Source organism: Camellia sinensis, chromosome 14 (assembly GCF_055761805.1).
Source record: "Camellia sinensis isolate YWXY chromosome 14, ASM5576180v1, whole genome shotgun sequence".
NCBI lineage: Eukaryota > Viridiplantae > Streptophyta > Magnoliopsida > Ericales > Theaceae > Camellia > Camellia sinensis.
In genome coordinates, this window is record NC_138974.1 from 18,084,569 (window position 1) to 18,094,567 (window position 9,999).

Consider the following 9,999-nt stretch of genomic DNA (forward strand, 5'->3'; position numbering starts at 1 on the left):
GTTTTCTTTTCCAAATTAATAATTATTTGCAAATAATACAAAGGGAATTATTTTCAAATAATATTGCATTGCAATTATGATAAGGGAATTATTTTCAAATAATATTGCATTGCAATTATGACAACATAATTTAAGAAAAACAATATGGAAAGATTTTTAAAATTGTATTTTAAATTCTTGCATAGAAAGTACATATGTAACAAAAATTATTAATAATTAATTAATTAATTTTTATTAAAAATACACTTATCAGATTTTTTTGGTTTAATTTTTTAAAATTATTTTCGAGTTTTTATTTTTGTTTTTTGTTTCAATCTTCGATGAACTCTTTGTATTTTTTCATATTTTAGTCAAATACACCAAACTAAGATATTTATGATTTTTTTTTTTAAATTACTAAAAACAAAACACTATGAAAAATGTGTCACTTTTCTCTTTTTATTTTTAGTATTTTTTTATTTTAGTTTTCTTCACAAATTTTACATTTTAGGTGCATTTACGATTATGGTTATTTGCATGAAGACCCCCTGTGTGACACCTCAAATGTTTAATCAATTTTAACACTATGTTAATATCACCATATATATATATATATATATATTATAAGAGGAGCAAATATTTCGCGGAACCCGTACTCCTCTCGTCCAAGCTCCTTGTCGATCCGATCGACCTGCGAACACAACGGCGGTGAGCTGCCCGGCGGTGTGTGGCTGGAAAACCCCTCCGACGGTCAAGTTGGCACATACTCAAGGATCTAGAGAGAGAGGAGAGAGTTTTATGTTTAGGGTGTTCTCACCAAATGATGTTCCATCCGCAGCATAGGGGGCGCAGACACGCTTATATACTTTCTGCGCCCAAATCTGCTCCCATTTGTCTCTTGACACGTGGTGCTGCTCTCCCATTTGTCAGCACAAATCCTGCAATCACCACCTAACCAAATCGTCAGGCTATATTAGCAGAGCTCGACAGACCGGCAGAACCACCTCGGCCTTTCACGACCGCGCTACGCAGCGTACCCGAGTGCTCCACTCGCCGAGCTCCAGAACGACCCAGCTCGGTTGCATTCCGGCAAAGCCGAGTTCAAAATAGGTCGAGCCAGCAAACCGAAGGCCTTCCTACTGCGCTAAACGCGTGAACCGTGGAATCCAGGATGGCAGGCAATCATCTCGGCCGAGCAACTCCAGTAGCTCGGTTTTCTTCATAGACAAGCCCAAGTAGCTCGGTCCCAACATGGACCTAGGCCTCAACTGAGCAAAACCTTATCTGGACTAGCCCAAGCTATCACGGCCCAAACATGTTCGACCCCTCATTTTGCCCGACTTTTACCATGGCCCATTCCAGCTCATAAATCTCCCTCTCAATTGTCCCTTAATTCCGTCCGCGCAAGCGTGACTGGGATTACATGGTCCGTCCGGAGTAGACTCTCCTTCGGTCTCAAGTTTGCAAGATGTTACCCGCGCTAATCTCTATGCCCGGTTTCTGGGCTTGCTCGGTCGTTGCCTCAACCTGCCATCTTGTCTCTTCAGAACTGACGTCGCCGCCATTATGAACACGCGTTGTGCATTTATTGGCCTCGGGCAGCCAACCCAGACGTCCCTTCATATTCAAATTTAGGCGTCCTTTCACTCCTATAAGTACGCCATTTCCCCTTCAATTTCTCTTCTTACTGCCTCTCTTCCGTTCTTGACGTCTTTGAGCTACAGTGCTTGACCTCCATTCTTGTTCCTCTTCTTCATTCGTGCTTGAAGAAGTAGCCTCTGCCTCCAAACTGGTAAGTTCTTCGAATCCTCTTTGTTGCTCTTTTTTTTATTTGGTATTTCACACTCTAGGGCATAAAGTCCATAGGTTTTAGGATATACCCCCTCAAAGACTCTCTCCTGCCCCTGTTCTTTTCGCTGTTCTTCAATTCCAGTGATGAACACAAGAAGATCTGGAGTGGACCGGGATCCAGGTTTTCTTTTGATCCCAAAAAACATCTAAACTGAGCAAATTGCAAGTTTGCAAAACCCCCGTAGAAACTGAGGTAGGCAGAGGACTTGACCGCTCGACCGGGCTAACATCTGGTCCACTTGAGCGGCCGAGCTCCTAGGTTTACCTTCGTGACCGAGGTGGTCTGGCACTTTACCTGACTGAGCTAAAGTCAAGCTCGTTTTGCGCTCCCGCTTACACTTACCCTCCTTTTCTTGCAGAGTCCAAGGGGACCACATACCAACACCGAGGCTCTCAAAGACCGAACAGCCATCAAACCAGAGTTTGTGCCGAATTACCTCAGCCGCGCTAAGACCAGCCGGCCACACATGAGACGCTACCGTTTCCTGGTCGACACGCCGGTTGCTCTGGCCGCGTTCCGGGAAGAGTATGGTATCCTGGACGACGTTCACCTAGAGCTCGGTGCTGAGGACACGACCCTATGGGGCAGATTAGACCAGTGCCCCTTCACCGTGCTCTCCATAATAGAAGGTGGCCTCCGCTTTCCGGTTAACTACCTACTGTGCGAGTTCTTGCGGCGCACCGGGCTAGCACCAACCCAAGTCTGAACCAACACCTACCGCATAATTAACGGGATCCACGAGCTAAACAACCGGCTAAGAACCAACTTAGGAATGACCGAGATACTTCGCCAGTATACTGTCACGACCCAAACCCGGCCCTATGGGTTTAGTACCGTAACCGGCCAGTAATCCGAGATTACCGAAGGCCTGCAGAACAGTAATACAGTAAAACAGAGTACAGGGCCTGGCGGAAGCCAATACAGTAAATAAATAGTGTCCATTGAGCTGTGACAGTCTGTATGCAAAAAGGCTTTTCACACATTTATACATAAACAGTACAGAACAGTATACACAATATTCACATCCATTCAACTAGGGACTCAACCCTACAGAACAGTACAGAAAACATTCCGTCTGTACAAAACAGTACGGTCTATACAAAACAGTAAAACAGTACAGAAGGGGGAAAAACAGACAAAACACCCCCAAGCCATAGCATGGCAACTCGGAACCTCACAGTGAGGCACAAAGGCTGGCTTGACAAAACTGGAGTAACCCTGACGCCTCTAGCTGCGGTCTGGTGCCTGTACACTTACATATATATATGAGCAGTGAGCTAAAGCCCAGTGAATAACTTAAAGCGTAAAGGGGTTTAGAATGAATGTCCTTACAGTAATGAAAACAGTTCATTTCAATCAGTAATTCAGTTGCTCAGTACAGTAAACAGTCATATGTGGTACATCCATTAGCATAACAGTAACAGTAGGTCTTAAAAGACCGAACAGTAATGATGGCCATCAGTCAGTAAACAGTAGTGGTTCCACAAGGGAACCGACAGAGATCTCTGTGACAGTAACAGTAACAGTAAACCGTAGATACTAAGGATGCCACAGTACAGTTCAGAAATAAAGGACATACATTCATTCAGTAAATAATACCAGTTCAGTAAACAGTTCAGTTCAGTATTCAGAAGATAATCAGTTGAACATATCTTTACACAATTGTTACTCACAGAGTTCTGGGCTACAGTATGCTAGAGCGTGTCTCCCCAGTTGCCAACCCTACACAGTTCACAGGTTGAACACACACTAAGCTACACAGTTGGGAAATCTTATAACTTAATCCCTAATTTGCCTTGGTGTGTTCTACAATGATATCCTCATCTAAATGTCTTAAACTAGGCCTAAGAATGCCTAGGATGGAATGAGGGTGCAAAAATACACTTAGAAAACATTTTGCAAACTTTGCTGAAAATAGGGGCTTCGCTCGAGCGAGACCTTCTACGCTCGAGCGTAAGTCCAAAATCAAAGGCTTCGCTCGAGCGAGGAATCCTTCGCTCGAGCGGTCTGCAAAACAGTAAAAGTACTGGATGCTGAAATTTTACGCGCGATTGTCGCTCGATGGTCGCTCGAGCGGAGCCCTGGACAAAGGTGCTCGCTCGAGCGGGGAATCCTTCGCTCGAGCGAGGAAGCCAAATCTGGAATTTCCAGATTTGCCTCCCAAGCTCAAACCAAGCATTCAACCACTCCAAACTCGACCTCTTGGGCTCAAATTCTGGAAAACACCACTAAATTCAATGTATAACAAGATTCAAAGCTCAATTCATGAATTCAAGCCCCAAAGGTGAGTCAATTAAAACCATATTCAAACCCATTTTCAAGAACAACATTCAAACATGTCATGCATGAGTTTTAAACCAAATTAAAGCTCCAAAGCTTGATCAAATGAGCTCATTTCTTTTCAAATCAGATGGAAACATGGTCTATAACAACAATATGAGCATGCATGCACTAATGTCTATGTAATCAACCTCAAATTGCAACAATACCAACATGCATGCAAGAAATGATCTTCAATCCATCATTTATGGACCAAATCATGACTTAGCTCTACAAATTAACATGAATCATGCAAGAACTAGCTCAAACACATCAATAAAGGTTGAGTTCTCTTACCTAGAGCCTCAATTACTAGTGTAGGACCACAAAGCAACAATCAACCTTCAATTCTCTAAGTTGTTTAAGCCAAATCCCAAGAACTACACAAACTCTCACTCTCTCTCTCTCTAAGTCGGCAAAGCAAGGAGAAAGGCTGATGAAATGTTTTGATTCAATGTGTGCAAGGCTCTAGCATCACTAGGTAGTGTGCCACTAAGGGTGGCAATATGGTAAATAAACCGAACTCTTTAATTAGCTTATTTAATCTAATTTAATCATACCTAATCAATTTTCAGATAAATATACCATAAAATCACATTAATTATGAGGGTCACGGAACATCAATCGGTTTCTAATTCGGCCGCCGATAAGGCCTTCAATTAGCAGTTTAAACATATAAACATGAACAGATAATCAGACAATCAAACAGATAGAATGCAATTAACCATCATATACTCAGTTAATTCAGATTCCAATTTCAATCAGTTAGTTCAGTACTTTACTCAGTTCAATTATCAGTCAGTTATCAGTCATTATCCGTTTCGTTTAACAGTAATCGGTGATTATCGGTAATCAATCAGTCCCTAATCAGTAAACAGTATGAGGATTGTTACAGTCTCCCCTCCTTATAAAGAGTTTAGTCCTCTAAACTCGAGTTACCTTCATTCTGGAAGAAAACAGGATTCAGTGGAAACAGTTCAGGATATCTTTTAGCCATGTCATCTTCCCTTTCCCAAGTGGCGTACACGCCACCATGGTTCTGCCAGTCAACTTTCACTAACGGGATCTCTTTGTTCCTCAGTTTCTTGATCCGTCGGTTTACAATCTGTATAGGCCGTTCCTCGTAAGTGTAGTCATCACTCAACACTACGTGGGTAGGCTCTATTACATGGAAGGGATCCCGGAGATAGTCTCTCAACATAGAAATGTGGAAGACGTTATGCATGTGTTCCATTTCAGGAGGAAGCGCAACTTGATACGCCACCGGATTGATTTTCTCAATAATCTCATAAGGTCCGACGTATCTCGGTGCTAACTTGCCTTTGACTCCAAAACGAGTCTGGCCTTTCATTGGTGTCACTTTCACAAAAACGTGATCACCCACTTCATACTCTCTGTCCCGTCTTCTGACATCTGCATAACTTTTCTGTCTACTCTGTGCAGTTTTCAGTCTTTGCTGTATCAGTTTCACTTTCTCAGTTGTTTCATACACAATCTCGGGCCCAAGCAAAGGCCCATCTCCAACTTCTGCCCAGCAAATTGGAGACCTACATTTCCTGCCATACAATGCCTCGAAAGGCGTCATACCTATACTCGAATGGTAACTGTTGTTGTAGGCGAATTCAGCTAAGGGCAAATGGCTTTCCCAGTCTCCCTGAAAATCAAGGACACACATTCTCAGTAGATCCTCCAGAGTTTGGATGGTCCTTTCAGATTGGCCATCTGTCTGAGGATGATAGGCACTACTCAGCCTCAATTCAGTACCCAATGCAGTCTGTAGGCTTTGCCAAAACCTCGATGTAAACTTCGAATCCCTGTCAGAAACAATAGACACAGGCACTCCATGCAGTCTAACAATTTCATCAATATAGATAACAGCCAATTTGTCCGCATTATAAATCGTCTTGACAGGTAAGAAGTGAGCAGATTTGGTTAGTCTATCAACAATAACCCAAATTGAATCCATACCTTTTCTGGAGCGAGGTAACCCAACGATAAAATCCATCGTGATATGCTCCCATTTCCACTCTGGTATGGGTAGAGGTTGCAATAATCCGGCAGGTCGCTGATGTTCAGCTTTGACCTGTTGGCAATGAAGACATTTGGACACAAAATCAGCAATCTTTTTCTTCATTCCCGGCCACCAGAAATTCTGTTTCAAATCTTGATACATTTTCGTATTCCCCGGATGGATAGACAATCTTGAGTTGTGGCCCTCTTGCAGAACTCTTCTTTTCAGTTCAGTATCATTTGGTACACACAGTCTTTCATGAAATTTCAGTACATTGTTCTCGAATTTGAATCCCGGTCTCGGTTTAGATTCTCTTTCTTCGATGATCTTCTTCAAGAAGTCATCCAGTTGCTGTTTCTCTTTAATCTCTTCAATCAGCGCCGGTTGAGCAGAAATAGCAGCTAAGGTTCCACCTTGTTCTCTCAAAACAATTTCAACTTCAGATTTTTCAAGGTCACAAAGCAACTCTTTCTGTCCTGTAAGCAAACAGGCTAAGTTTCCAATCGATTTCCGGCTCAATGCATCGGCAACGGTATTGGCTTTTCCCGGGTGGTACAATATCTGTAGGTCATAGTCTTTAATCAGTTCCAGCCATCTCCGCTGTCTCATGTTCAGTTCTTTCTGTGTGAAGAAATACTTTAAGCTCTTGTGGTCGGTGTACACTTCACATGTCACCCCATACAGATAGTGACGCCAGATTTTCAGTGCAAATACTACTGCAGCAAGTTCCAGATCATGGGTTGGGTAGTTCTTTTCATGTGGTCTCAGTTGTCGGGAAGCATAAGCTATAACCTTCCCATTCTGCATTAAAACACACCCCAGACCCTTATGAGAAGCATCACTAAATACAGTATAACCATCCGTACCTGAAGGTAGGGTAAGAACTGGTGCAGTCACTAATCGAGTTTTCAACTCCTGGAAGGCAGATTCCCTTTGGTCAGTCCAGTCAAATGATGTCCCCTTCTGAGTTAACTGAGTCAATGGTAGAGCAATTTTGGAGAAATCTTTGACAAATCTTCTGTAATATCCAGCCAGTCCCAAAAAGCTTCGGACTTCAGTCACATTTGTTGGTCTAGGCCAGTTCACCACAGCTTCAATTTTCTGCGGATCAACAGAAATTCCATCTTTGCTAACAACATGCCCCAAAAACATAACATGGTCAAGCCAAAATTCACATTTAGACAGTTTAGCATACAGTTTCTGTTCTCTTAAGGTTTGTAGGGCAAGTCTCAGATGATGTTCATGCTGTTCTATGCTTTTGGAGTAAATCAATATGTCATCGATAAATACAACAATAAAGTCATCAAGGTACGGTTTAAAAATTCTGTTCATGAGGTCCATAAAAGCAGCTGGTGCGTTCGTGACTCCAAAAGGCATAACTAGAAATTCATAATGTCCATACCTTGTTCTAAAAGCAGTTTTATCAATGTCTTCCGGTTTAACCTTCAGTTGATGATACCCCGATCTGAGATCAATCTTAGAAAACACTTGTGCACCCTGTAACTGGTCAAATAAATCATCAATGCGTGGCAAAGGGTATTTGTTCTTTACAGTTACCTTATTCAGTTCACGGTAGTCGATGCACAGTCTCAGTGAGCCATCTTTCTTCTTGACAAACAAAACAGGAGCACCCCATGGTGAAGTGCTAGGTCTGATAAACTTTTTGTCTAACAGTTCTTGCAGTTGCACTTTCAGTTCTTTCAGTTCAGTTGGAGCCATTCGGTAGGGAGCTTTAGAAACTGGTTGTGTTCCGGGAATCACATCAACGGTAAATTCAATCTCCCTATCAGTCAAATCTCCTGGAAGATTATCTGGAAAAACATCTGGAAATTCCCTGACTATAGGAATACAATTCACATCAGTTTTAACACTATCATCAGTAGACACAGTCAGTACAGAACACAGATATCCTTTACACCCCTTTCTAATTAATTTAACAGCTTTCACTGACGAAATCAAATACGGAGGAGGTACTACTCCACTCCCATTAAACACAAATTCAGGCAAACCAGGTGGACGGAAAACAACTTGCTTGGTCACACAGTCAATAGTGGCATGATATTTTTGTAACCAATCCATCCCCAATATTACGTCAAAATGATCAATGTTCAATGGCAGTAAATCAATAAACAGATGCATATCCCCAACAATGATTTCACATGCGGGGTACATATAAGCACATGTCATGGATCCCCCTACGGGTGATGATACGGCTAGCAGATAGTTCATAGGTTCTAAGGGTCTATTCAATTTCCGTGAGAAAGCATGCGATACATAAGAATGCGTAGACCCCGAATCAATTAATACATATGCATTTTGTGCACAAATAGAGAGAATACCTGACACAACGGTCTCGGTATTCTGCACATCTCCCGGTACTAGTGCGAACACTCGGCCTTGCCTCACAGGCTCTTTACCGGTAGCTTTAGGGTTAGGCTTTGATGGAGCATTTGATGCTGCTGCGCTTGGTGCAGCTTTACCACTGGCTTGTGGAGCAGAGGGGCAGTCTTTAACCATGTGGCCCACCTTGCCACACCTGTAACAGGCTCCAGATATTCTGTAACAGACCCCCTTGTGCTTCTTGCCACACTCAAGATAGGGTGGTATGAAACCACTCCCTTGGCTGGGGCTAGTTGTCGACCTCGTATTCTGTTTCTTGTTGGCTGGGTTGTGCTTGCCTTTCTTGAATTTGAAACCCTGCCTTTTTCCAGGCCATTCAGTTGTTGGTGTTTCAGATTGTTTCACTGCTGCAATGTTCGACTCGGCCATCAATGCCCGGTCGAGAACACCCACAAAAGTCGGTAATTTCAAAACATTTATCCGGTCAAGTATTGCCACATTAAGCCCACCTTCAAATTTCCTGGCCTTCTTATATTCAGTATCCACCATATGCGGTGCATATCTAGCAAGCTCAGTAAATTTCGTCTCATATTCCGCAACAGTCATTGTGCCCTGCTTCAGCTGTTCAAATTCAGTCACTTTTCTATCCCTAACACACTGAGGGAAGTACTTTTCAAAGAAGGACTCCTTGAACTGAGCCCAAGTCATAACAGTGTTTGTTTCACGGATTAACATCCACCACCTTCTAGCCTCTTCTTGTAGGGTGAAGGTAGCTAACAATACTTTGTTTGCTTCTGAGCACGGAAACACTTCGAATAATTTTTCTGTTTCCAGAACCCAAGCTTCAGCTTTTAACGGTTCAAGGCCTCCCTGGAAGGATGGCGGTTTCATCTTGCTGAATTTATGGGTGAGAGCAATAATATCCCCATCATCCACATTCGCATTAGGTTCCGGCTGTACCGGAGGAGGAGGAGGTGGGGGCAGTTGGTTCTGTTGTTGTTCAAGTCTAGCAGTTATCAGTTCTATCATTCTTTCCATTCTTTCCATTCTTGCCTCGGTAGACGAGGATTCGGGTTCATTTGCATTGTCCATTTCACTATAAGCAGTTATAACAGTTTTAAACATAAGCAGTCATTTGCTTACCAGTTTAACACATTAGCAGATATTCAGTCATAACGTAATCACACACTTAACATGCTCATGAGATGCCCTAATCACTTTCTAGGACACCCTATAGCTCATTTGGACACGTGTGTGCGGTATAACTCGTGGTTAAGTATCGCTCTGATACCACTCTGTCACGACCCAAACCCGGCCCTATGGGTTTAGTACCGTAACCGGCCAGTAATCCGAGATTACCGAAGGCCTGCAGAACAGTAATACAGTAAAACAGAGTACAGGGCCTGGCGGAAGCCAATACAGTAAATAAATAGTGTCCATTGAGCTGTGACAGTCTGTATGCAAAAAGGCTTTTCACACATTTATACATAAACAGTAC